Source organism: Halichoerus grypus, chromosome 4, assembly GCF_964656455.1.
Source record: "Halichoerus grypus chromosome 4, mHalGry1.hap1.1, whole genome shotgun sequence".
In the NCBI taxonomy this organism is placed as follows: Eukaryota; Metazoa; Chordata; class Mammalia; order Carnivora; family Phocidae; genus Halichoerus; species Halichoerus grypus.
In genome coordinates, this window is record NC_135715.1 from 115,759,456 (window position 1) to 115,772,288 (window position 12,833).

At 35.3% G+C, this 12,833-nt stretch overlaps 1 pseudogene; it reads left to right on the forward strand.

The window, feature by feature from the left end:
* The first annotated feature begins 214 nt into the window (after positions 1–214).
* Positions 215–3,157, forward strand: LOC118549955 (matrin-3 pseudogene; annotated as a pseudogene).
* Positions 3,158–12,833: the final 9,676 nt, after the last annotated feature.

Consider the following 12,833-nt stretch of genomic DNA (forward strand, 5'->3'; position numbering starts at 1 on the left):
CCGCTCGCTGGGAGAGAGCTACCTCTCCTTTTCCCTCTCCCTCTCCTTAAGAGTTGTCTGCTGGTTCTCAGCTTGAAGAAGATTCTACAGTCCTTATTGATCCTTTTTTTTGGCGTTACCATTTTTTGAACCAAAGTTAACCTAGTTTGCTAGTTTGAGCTTTCTTTTTGGCCTTCTTTTAAAAAAATTTATTTTTAAGTCTATAAATTAGACAAGAGACAGTTCTACAATGTCCAAGTCATTCCAGCAGTCATCTCTCGGTAAGGATTCGCAGGGTCATGGGCGTGACCTGTCTGCAGCAGGAATAGGCCTTCTTGCTGCTGCTACCCCAGTCTTTAAGTATGCCAGCATCTCTTGGAAGGATGAACCAGGGTACTGCACGCCTTGCTAGTTTAATGAATCTTGGAATGAGTTCTTCATTGAATCAACAAGGAGCTCATAGTGCACTGTCTTCTGCTAGTACTTCTTCCCATAATTTGCAGTCTATATTTAATATTGGAAGTAGAGGTCCACTCCCTTTGTCTTCTCAACACTGTGGAGATGCAGACCAGGCCAGTAACATTTTGGCCAGCTTCGGTCTGTCTGCTAGAGACTTAGATGAACCGAGTCGTTATCCAGAGGACAAGATTACTCCTGAGAATTTGCCCCAAATCCTTCTACAGCTTAAAAGGAGGAGAACTGAAGAAGGTCCTACATTGAGTTATGGTAGAGATGGCAGATCTGCTACATGGGAACCACCATACAGAGTACCTAGGGATGATTGGGAAGAAAAAAGCACTTTAGAAGAGATAGTTTTGATGATCGTGGTCCTAGTCTCAACCCAGTGCTTGATTATGACCATGGAAGTCGTTCTCAAGAATCTGGTTATTATGACAGAATGGATTATGAAGATGACAGATTAAGAGATGGAGAAAGGTGTAGGGATGATTCTTTTTTTGGTGAGACCTCGCATAACTATCATAAATTTGACAGTGAGTATGAGAGAATGGGACGTGGTCCTGGACCCTTACAAGAGAGATCTCTCTTTGAGAAAAAGAGGGGTGCTCCTCCAAGTAGCAATATTGAAGTCTTCCATGGACTCTTACCGAAGGGTTATCCCCATCTGTGCTCTATATGTGATTTGCCAGTTCATTCTAATAAGGAGTGGAGTCAACATATCAATGGAACAAGTCACAGTCGTCGATGCCAGCTTCTTCTTGAAATCTACCCAGAATGGAATCCTGACAATGATACAGGACACACAATGGGTGATCCATTCATGCTGCAGCAGTCTACAAACCCAGCACCAGGAATTCTGGGACCTCCACCTCCCTCATTTCATCTTGGAGGACTAGCAGTTGGACCAAGAGGAAATCTGGGTGCTGGAAATGAGATCCTGCAAGACCAAGACACATGCAAAAAGGCAGAGTGGAAACAAGCCAAGCTGTTCACATCACGGATTTTCAGCGAGGGAAAAACTTGAGATATCAACTATTACAGCTGGTGGAACCATTTGGAGTCATTTCAAATCATCTGATTCTAAATAAAATTAATGAGGCATTTATTGAAATGGCAACTACAGAGGATGCTCAAGCTGCAGTGGATTATTATACAACCACACCAGCATTAGTATTTGGCAAGCCAGTGAGAGTTCATTTATCACAGAAGTATAAAATAATAAAGAAACCTGAGGGGAAGCCAGACCAAAAGTTTGATCAAAAGCAAGAACTTGGACGTGTGATACATCTTAGCAATTTACCTCATTCTGGCTATTCTGACAGTGCAGTTCTCAAGCTTGCTGAGCCTTATGGAAAAATAAAAAATTATATACTGATGAGGATGAAAAATAAGGCCTTTATTGAGATGGAGACCAGAGAAGATGCAATGGCAATGGTTGACCACTGTTTGAAAAAGGCCCTTTGGTTTCAGGGGAGATGTGTGAAAGTAGACTTGTCTGAAAAATACAAAAAATTGGTACTGAGGATTCCCAACAGAGGCATTGACTTACTGAAAAAAGATAAATCTCAGAAAAGATCTTATTCTCCAGATGGCAAAGAATCTCTAAGCAATAAGAAATCCAAGATTGATGGTTCCCAGAAGACTGAAAATACAACTGAAGGTAAAGAACAAGAAGAGAAGTCAGGTGAAGATGGTGAAAAAGATACAAAGGATGACCAAGCCGAGCAAGAACCTAACATGCTTCTTGAATCTGAAGTTGAGCTACTTGTAGATGAAGAAGAAGCAGCAGCACTGCTAGAAAGTGGCAATTCGGTGGGAGATGAGACAAATCTTGCTAATTTAGGTGATGTGGCTTCTGATGGGAAAAAGGAACCTTTGGACAAAGCTGTAAAAAAAGACGGAAATGCCAGTGCTTTGGCAGCTGCAAAGAAAAAGCTAAAAAAAGGTGGACAAGATCGAGGAACTTGATCAAGAAAACAAAGCAGCATTGGAAAATGGAATTAAAAATGAGGAAAGTACAGAACCAGGCACTGAATCTGCTGAGAATGCTGATGATCCCAACAAAGATACAAGTGAAAATGCAGATGGCCAAAGTGATGAAAACAAGGAGGACTATACAATCCCAGATGAGTATAGAATTGGACCATATCAGCCCAATGTTCCTGTTGGTATAGACTATGTGATACCTAAAACAGGGTTTTACTGTAAGCTGTGTTCACTCTTTTATACAAATGAAGAAGTTGCAAATATTACTCATTGCAGCAGCCTTCCTCATTATCAGAAATTAAAGAAACTTCTGAATAAATTGGCAGAAGAACACAGGCAGAAGAAGGAAGCTTAAGATGTGCAAGAAGCTTAATGATTTCAAAGTAAATAATGGTTCTTTGCTTTTAATGTTAACCTTTTTTAAATACAATACTGGTAGTTAGAAGAAAACTATTGTACTCTTTTGTTTTAGTGGAAAAATAATAGATGTCTGTTCATGTGTTAAGTGTCACAGCAAAAATACATATACGGTTAAGTTAATGAAGAATTGTTTTTGTTTTATCAGAGTGGTAACAGACCGAAGTACTTTGTAGAGACTGACTCGCTACTTAAGACAACTTGCACCACTAAGAAAAAAGATGTAGAATCATTCAGAGAAATGAAATTTAGTTCCAAGCTTCAAAGAAATGTCAAAACTTTTGATTCCATTCAATAAAGAACAAAACCAATTGTATTTTTATTACTTTCACCTGAAACATTCCACATTTTAATCTGAGCCTTGCAGACTTTTCATTTGGAGTTTGAAGCTTTTTGGGTTGCTTTTTATTTGGAGATCTTCATTAATATGAGATTGGCATTAAAAAGCAGGTGCAGTTTTCTTTTAATGTCATGCTGTTGTTTAGGTAATAGAAATACTAAGTAATTGGCTTTAGATTTTTGTAACTTTTTCCCCTAAGTTCTGCTAGATTTCGTATTCTAGTAGTCAATGTATTTTCAATGAAATGTAAAAATATTCCCATTCTCTTTGAGCAGTATTAATTTCTTGAGATCTTATTGTTTGTCACTTGAATCCTGTAGCTGTCATACTTCTGGTATAAGCAACATTTGATTTTTGAAGTGTGTAGACCATCTCTTTATATTTCAAGATGTAATTTTACATTGCTGCATTTTAAAAACAGTTTGGCCATAATCTAGACGCACGCTTCTAATTCATATACCTGCACATGTGACCTTTGTGAACAGAAATTTGCATGTATAATCTGTGTTTACTTGTAACTTTCTGGTAATATCCTGCTTATATCTGTGGATTCAAGTTTCTGAAGTAAATACCAATAAAAAAAACCTAGGCCATGTTCATTGGTTATACATGTTTGGAATGTTAACCAAAAAAAAAAAAAAAACAAAACAGAAGTGATCACAATGTTTGACTTCAGAAACAGCTGTACACAAAGACTCAAAGAGTGCCAACAGGACTTTGTCTCTTCACATCCTTACCCTACTTTTCTCTCTGGAGGCTTCACTCTCAGATAGGTTTTTCCATATGGTGGGCCCTATAATTTTAGAATTAAAGCATCTAAGTCCTTTGTCTCTTTACTTCCTGTTCCAACAAAAGACTTATAAATGTATCTTATTGACCTGATTTGGCTTGCTTGTGAATTAATCAACATGACCAAGAAGAGACACAAGTTTGGGTCATGTGCCCTTTCCTGCATCTAGGATTTAGAGTCAACCCTACCCAAGTTTCACAGATTATAAATGGAGAAGGGGAAATTCCTTGGTATGTCTTTGCCAGAAGGTTGAATTGAGGCTGGACAGGAACACATAATTGATGTCCACCTCAAATGGTTCTCCTAACACTATTGAATTTTATCTCCAAGCCTTGAGCACAAGCACGATAGTACAAAATGAGCTGTACTATTTTGCCAATACAAAGTCTTTTATGAATACCACTCCCTGAGGCTGTAGCCTAAACCCTCTCTCCATATAAGTCCATATCCAGTTCCTAGGCGAGCAGGGGCAGAGATGTTATCCTAACAAATCTTCCATTATTACTCCCTTCTCTTCTGTTTCCTAGGGTCCCTTGCAATGCCATACACCAAACTCTTCCTTGAGGCACAAAAAGTAAAATCCCCTGTGGATATCAACCAATGGTTATAGACATAAAAGAATGTCAATAGCTTACCAGTTCTGCAAACATCAATTCAGTTGAGGCTCATTTAGCTCTGCTTCATCATCATCCATTATTATTATTATCATTATCATTATTATTATTATCATCACTATCATTAGTGTTGTTGTTTTTGTTATTATTATTTTAAATAGTTGATTTTCCCAGCTACACGTGATGTCCTATTGACTGTGAGATCAGGCATGGAGGCTTACCTAAAATATCTCGGCAACATCCAGGGACCTGGAGGGAATGAGAACAATTGTTTCTAAAGACACAGGTGGTATCATTAGTAATATAAAAACAAAGCCACCATTACTGTTTGCGAACCTCCTGGATAGGAGGTTATATATGGCTGTCCTGTGCAAAAGGAGTGCAACATTAAAAAAGAGGCTTAAGACATCTAGTATTTGCTTTATCACCTCTGAACCAGGCTTCCGTTTCACTGTGGAGGCAGAAACTAAAGAGACCTCCTGGGTTCCTTTCTGACCTTCAGAAACAGGAGGGAAGCAGTTTCAGCTACCTTTACTTTGCACTATTTGCACCTGGCTCCTAAAATGCAGTATGAGGTGTTACAGAGAGTAAGTGTAAGAGAGACCTAGAAAGAGCATTCTCTCCCCTCTGCATTCTCAGAGACAACATCCTGAGCCCAAGAGGAGAACTGAGTTCAGTCAATAGGATATTTAACAAGGACTAAATTTTATTTCCCTAAAACTGAATCCCATTTACTTAGAAAAAGACTTAATTCACATAGCAATCATTGCTCTCATTGCTTTCATAGCAATGTCTTTTCCCTCACCCTGCTACGTGAATCAGAAAATTTATATATACTGCAAACTCAAATTCTAACAGAGTATGGGCTAGTGATGGCAACAGAATTCAATAGGCTCTCCTCATTCAATAGGCTCCATTTATCTTATGCCTCAAACAGGAACCCTCCCTCGACTGGTAGAAACGTGGAAATGCCCTTCTCAATGCGGCTATTTCATAAGAAGCAGAGAATGACCCCAATCAATTTTCTCACCTATGTTTGATTCTCCACAATTATAAAGGCATGGTCAAGTTTACTTACACATTAAAATATCGCTAGTACAATGAATAATGAGATAACATTTGACTCCTGGTCTTTTCCATTTTGGGATCTCTGTATGCAGACATTGATTCTTGGTCTTATTATAAAATGTGACCTCAATTTAAATTTATTCCATAGGGATGGAGGAAGAAATAACAACATGTAGAAGAAACATACTCTGGACTTAGATGCTTGGTTAGAGAACTCCAAGACTTCTAAAAATTCTATTGTGTTATAAGCATTATCTCAATCATTAATTTGAATGACAATTTATGCTCAACCTGAAGTTAATTGCTAACATATTAAAATTTATCAATACAGAATAATGAACATATTTTACTTTTGATGACATGAGTAACTCTAAAATTGTAAATATATAGTTAAGAAAATGCTGATGCATATTGTCAGTTATAACAAGTGAAGCTAATTTCTTGGCCATGTCTTCTACTTGGTTACAAGAAGAATATCTCATAGCCTTTTATAATCAATCCCTTCATTTTGACATAATATCATATTAATTTAAGAGTTCTCAATCCCTTGAATGCTTTTATAATTTAATGGGGCTGAAAATATTCATGAATAGTTTGTTTCTTTTTTTGGTCACATTTTTCACAGAAATCTATTTAGGCAGTGTAACTGGAGTCACAATCAAGTTTTCAGTTGCTTGACCCAGTGCCCAGAAGTTTTAGTCCTTTGGTGAAACACCCAAGTTAAATGGCCATTTGATTGAAATACATGGCTGAAAGCATTAGGGATTTGGCAAAGCAACAAGACTGACAGCATGACACTCTCATATACATAAAAGAGACAGACTAAAAAGGTACATGAGGTTGGCTTTCCATCCAAACCAGAATTTTAGTCTCAAGTGGAAGGACGGCCAGTGCTTTCCCAGAGATAAAAAGAACCATCATCTCAACTCCCCTAAATGGAGTCATTGTTTAATATACACAGATACAACATCACCAAACACACAAATTCACACGCCAGCAGAAGAGGAAATGATTCAAGTTCTGGTCTAGGAAAACAATTGCACATAGCCTCTCATTTTTATTTTATTATATTTTATCTTGGCTGATTTATACACGCTAACAATGTAGCCAGTGAGTCTTCTACATCTTTCACAAATCCCCTGGTCAAATTGGCAATGGCTATGACATAGCTTAAATGACTTCTTTGGAACAACCAGGATAGTGCTCATTTGGGTTTTTTTATTTTTTAGTTGTTTGAATGGCTGATCTCGAGGAATCAATCATATCACCATGTGGCCAACCTAACATAGTAATTATTCCAAAATAGAAACTGCATGATAAGTTCATTAGTAACCAGTCTACAAATAACCCATCTTTTCAGACTCATTCCCAAGATATAAGTGGCTTCTGAAAATGTTGGTGTTTAAAAAATCTTGTTCGGATTTATTTATTAATTCACTCTGATTCTTAATTAATTCCGTTTAGTTTGGGGGAGTATTTTGTATTCAAATTCATTGATTTCTGTGCAGTCTATCACTTCTCTCCATCTGTTTTCTTTTGGTTTATTTTGTTATGTCTATTTGTTTATTAAATTTATGAAGGTGAACAATACCTTTGTAATGTCTTTGTATTGTCTTGTAATGCCTTTGTGTACTTTTACATAATTTTTATTTAATTAAAATAGACTATAAACCTGTGAATATTCCTGCTGTAGACTGAATATTTTCATCTTCCCAAAATTCATATACTAAAGCCAAAATGCCCAAGTGACTATACTTAGAGAGAGGCCATGTGAGGAGATAATAAAGGTTAAATGATATCATAAGGGTGGAGCCCTAATTTGAGGTCTGGAGCTTTTATAAGACAAGGAAGAGACACCAGACCTCTTTCTTGGCCATGTGAGGACATAGTGCTAAGACAGCCATCTGTAAGCCAGGAAGAGAGCCCTCCCCAGAAATCAAATTGGCCAGCACCTTGACCTTGGACTTTCCAGGCTCTGGAATTGAGAAATAAATTTTTGTATTTTAAGCCACCTAGTCTGTGGTATTTTGTTATGGCAGCCCAAACTGAATAATACAATTCTTCTAAATAAACTTTTAGCTGTCTCCTTAGATTTTGATAAGAAGTGTTCTTAACTTCATCAGCAAATACTTTGTAATATCTGTATTATATTCCTCTTTGATATGAATTATTTAGAATGGTGGTTTTAACATTTGTTGATGGTTAAAATTATTTTTGTTAATTTAGAATTTATTTAATTTAAAAATGATTTCTATTAAAGTATAACATACATATAAGAAAGAGAAGAAATCATAGAGCATAGCTTAGAAATCTGTCACAAAGTAAATATATATGCTCGTGTAACCATGACCCATGTCAAAACACAGCATCCCAGAAGAAACTAGCAGGCCATTCCAGAGCACTACTCCTCACTCCCTCCAAGGATAATCACTATTCTGACTTCCAACACCATAAACTAGTTTCATCTTTTTGAACTTTATATAAATTGAATCATGTGATATATATTTTTATGTATCTGGTTTCTTTTGATTGATATTAGTTATTGTCTAAAATGTTCATTGCTTTGTAGTATCTGTTGCATGAATAAAATAAAATATATTTATTCTGACGTTGATGGGGTATTTCTATTGTCTCATTTTTGGAACTATTTCAAATAATGCTGCATGAATATTCTTGTACATGTGTTTACATGCAAGGGTGCATGAATTTCTTTTGGCTACATATGTGGAAATGAGATAGTGGGGTCAACTTTCATAGGAAATGCTGAAATGTTTACCAATGGTGTCACTTTGCAGTCAACAAAGGATGAGATACCCCATTGTTTTTTTATTCTCTCAATCACTTTTTGTTTATATTTTTATTTATCTATAGTCTTTCTAATTGTCATCATCCTGGAGAGTGTGTAATGGTGTCTTGTGGTGGTTTTAGTTTGCATTTCCCAGAGAACTTAGTGAGTTTGAGCATGCTTTAAAATGTCTGTGGACTATTAGACTATCCTCTTTTGTAAAATTTCTGTTCAGTTTTCTTGCTCATTTGTCCATTGGGTTAGCTATACTTTTCCAATTTATTTGTAGGAGTGTGTGTGTGTGTGTGTGTGTGTTGTAGATCACAAATCCTTTTAGTTGTTGTTATATCCTTTGCAAATATAATCTCCCACTCTGTGACTTCTGTTTTTACTCCCTAAATCATGTCTTTTGATGAAGAGGTCTTGACCCTACTGTATTTCATTTTATCAATATTTTCTTTATGGTTTCTACTTGTATATAATGTGTAAGAGAACCTCATCTACTTCAAGAGCATTAAGACCTTCTTCTATTTGTATCTTCTAGATGTTTTATTATTTTACCGTTTACATTTAGAAGGTATGAGGTCAAGGTCAATTTTCATTTTTTCAGTTGGATAGCCAGTGGACTGAGCACCATTAATTGAAAAGACCATTATTTCCTCACTCCTCGGTAGTACCATCTCTGTCATAAATAAAATATACTTATATGCATAAGCCTGTTTCTGAATTCTCTATCTGTGGAAGTGATTTCTTTTTGTGTCTTTTCAACACTCTTAACATCTTTCTATTCCTAAACCAATTTCTACATCTAATATTCTCTAGGATATCTTCTAGAACATCTTGTAAATAAGTTCTCTTCATTTTATTTTCTTTTTAATCTCCTTACATTTCTATGTATATTTTATTTTTTTTATTTTTTTAAAGATTGTATTTATTTATTTGTCAGAGAGAGAGAGCACAAGCAGAGGGGAAGCAGGGGGAGCGGCAGGCAGAGGGAGAGGGAGAAGCAGGCTCCCCGCTGAGCAGGGAGCCCAATGCGGAAGTCGATCCCAGGACCCTGGGGTCATGACCTGAGCTGAAAGCAGACGCTTAACCGACTGAGCCACCCAGGTGCCCTCTATGTACATTTTAGAAACAGCTTGTCAAATCTCCAATTTTGTTCACAGTGGGGTTGCATTTAATCTAAAAATCTATTTACAGTATTAACATGGCACATTCGTCCCTTTATTTAGGCTTCCATTAATGTCTCTTAATAATTTTTAGTTTTCTGTGTGGATATTTTGCACATCTTTTGTTAGTTTTGTTCCTACAAAACTATTTTTATGTTACTGCTGTTGTATGTTTTGAGACATGTAATTTACTGTTTGTTACTGGTATATGCAAATACACATTTTTTTTAACATTTTGACCATGTATCCATTAACTTTGCTACATGTATTGCTATGATCTGAATGTTTGTGTCCCTCTAAAATTCATATGTTGACACATAACCCCAAGGTGATGGTATTTGGAAGTGGGACCTTTGGGAGGTAATTATGTCATGAGGGCCCAGCCCCCATAAATGGGATTAGCTCCCTTATAAAAGAAGCCTAAGAAAGCTCATTTGCGCCTTCCACCTTACAATGATACAACATGAAGTTGGCAGTATGCAACCTGAAAGAGGGACCTCACCAGAACCTGACAATGCAGATACCTTCATCTTGGACTTCTAGCCTCCAAAATTATGAAAATTAAATTTCTCTTGTTTATAAGCAATCCAGTCTATGGTATTTTGTTATAGCAGCCTGAGCAGACTAAGACACACATAGATATAAATATCTATATATTATGTATATAAAATCATGTCATTTATAAAAAATGAATTTTTTTCTTTTTAATATAGTTTTTTTCTTTCAAATTACTGTACTGGCTAGGACCTCAGAATAATGTTAAAGTTGAAGAAACAATTGTAGCATTTTTGTGTCATTCCAGTCTCAGGAATGAGACTGAAATTGAAAGATTGAAAATCTTTCAATATTTCATCATTAAATATGATATTTACTGAATATTTATGGAAACATTTTAATGAGATTAAGGAAATTGCAATCTGTTCCTGGTTGGATAAGAAATTTTATCATGAATGGATATTGAGTTTGTCATCATGTGAATTTAATATATCAGAGCTGATCACACGGTTTTTAATTCTTTATTATGTAAATATCTGAAATAAAACCTACTTGTCCTGTAATGTATCATCATTTTTATATATCACTTTGATTTGCTATCATCATCATCATCATTTCACCATTTCAATTCTTATTTGTGAGTGTGATTGTCCCGTAATATTCCGTTCTTCTAATTTCCTTACCAAGTTTTAGTATAAGAAGATGTGAGCCTCATATAATGGAGTAGTAATATTTCTGTCTTTTTCTAGTCTTTGGAAGAGCTTATGTAAGATTGGTATTGTTTCTTACTTAATATTTGACATAATTCATCAGCATAGCCATCTGAAGCTGGGTCTGGAGTTTTTCTTTGTGGAAACATTTCTTTTTATTACAGATTCAATTACTTTTACAATTTTAAAATCAGTTTTTCTGTTTTTTTCTGGTGTCAAGTTTTAAAGAATTTGGTAGTGTACACTATCTTCTTGTCATTTTAATATCTATTCCAAAGACGATGTCACCTTTTCATTCCTGGCATTGATTATTAATGCCTTTTTTATGATCAGCATTGCAGGGTTTTATGAATTTTATCAGGTTTTCCAAAAAACCAGCTTTTCACTTACCTTATCTTTTTCTGTGCAGGTTTTTTTAAAAAATTAATATCTGTAAATTTAGCAGTTTCTTCTTTCTACTTTTTGAAGCTTAATTTTCTGTTCTTGAGATGGAAGCTTAGTTCATTGATTTTCCGTCTTTCTTTTTTTTCCCTAAGATATAGAGGCTATACATTACCCTCTAAAGCATGGTTTTAGCTGCATCCCAGAGCTTCAGAAATAAATGTTTATTTTCATGCAGTACAACTATTTCTGATTTCCATTATGGTATCCTTGGGGTACCTGTCTGACTCAGTCAAGTAGAGCATGCTACTCTTGATCTCAGGGTTGTGAGTTCAAGCCCCACATTGGGCGTAGAGCCTCCTTAAAAATAAATAAATAAAAAGAAAAAAATACATTATGATTTCCTTTTTGATCCATTTGTTATGTAGAAGTATATTGCTTAATTTTTTATCATATGGAATTACCAAATTATCTTTTTATATTGATTTCTAGCTTAATTTTACTGACCTTTTTTATTTCTAACTTAATTATACAGAGAATTCTGAACATTCTCTGTATAATTTCAACAATTTGAAATTTGTTGAGACATGCTTTATGGCCCAACATATGGTCTGCTTTACCAAATGTTTTGTGTGCTCTTAAAAGGAATTCATATTATACAATTATTAAATGCAATTAAGTCATATGTTAATATGTCAAATAAGTCAAGTTTGTTAATCATATCGTTCAAATCAAGTATATCCTGACTAACTTTGTTCTCTGATTGTTCTGTCAGTTACTAAGAGAAATGTATTAAAAATCCTTTACTATGATTGCAGATTACCTATTTTTGTTCAGATAAATTTTGTTTAATATATTTGAAAACTATTATAATAGGTTCTCTCAAATAATTTAGAATTGTTTTAACTTCTCAGTTAAACTTTTTATCAAAATTAAATAACCTTTTATATCCAGTAATGCTTTTGTCTTAAATTCTACTTTGTCTTGGGGCACCTGGGTGGCTCAGTCAGTTAAGCATCTGACTCTGGATTTTGGCTCAGGTCATGATCTCAGGGTTGAGTTCTAGCTGGCATCAGGCTCAGTGCTGGGCATGAGGCCTGCTTAAGATTCTCTCTCTTCTTCTATCTCTTCTCCACTGCCCCCCCCAAAGATCTACTTTTCTACTTTGTTTTATAATAATCTAGTTTGTGTATTTTTCTTTCATCCATTTTGTCTCCCTATAGCTAATGTATGTCTCTTGTAACCTGGGTACAGTTATATTTTGTTTTTATTCAGTCTGAAAAAGTACCTTTCAAGGTATTTAACTCTTTCACCTTTAATGCACTTGAGTTTAAATTTGCATTATTTCCATTTTTTGCATTTTATTTCCATTTTTCTGACCTGCTTTATGTTGTTTTTTCTCTCACTTCTGACCTTTTTGGATTTATTTCTTAAATTTAAATTTTAAGCATTATTCCATTTTTCCCCTCCATTAGCTTGGTAATGATTAATAATTATACTACTGAATAGTACTCTTTTAGCAGGATCTAAAAATTATAGCATGCATCCATAACTTCTCAAATTCTAATATAAATTAATACTTTTACCACTTCCCTATCAATACAAGCACCTGAGAACACTCCTGCCATAGGCCATCTTCC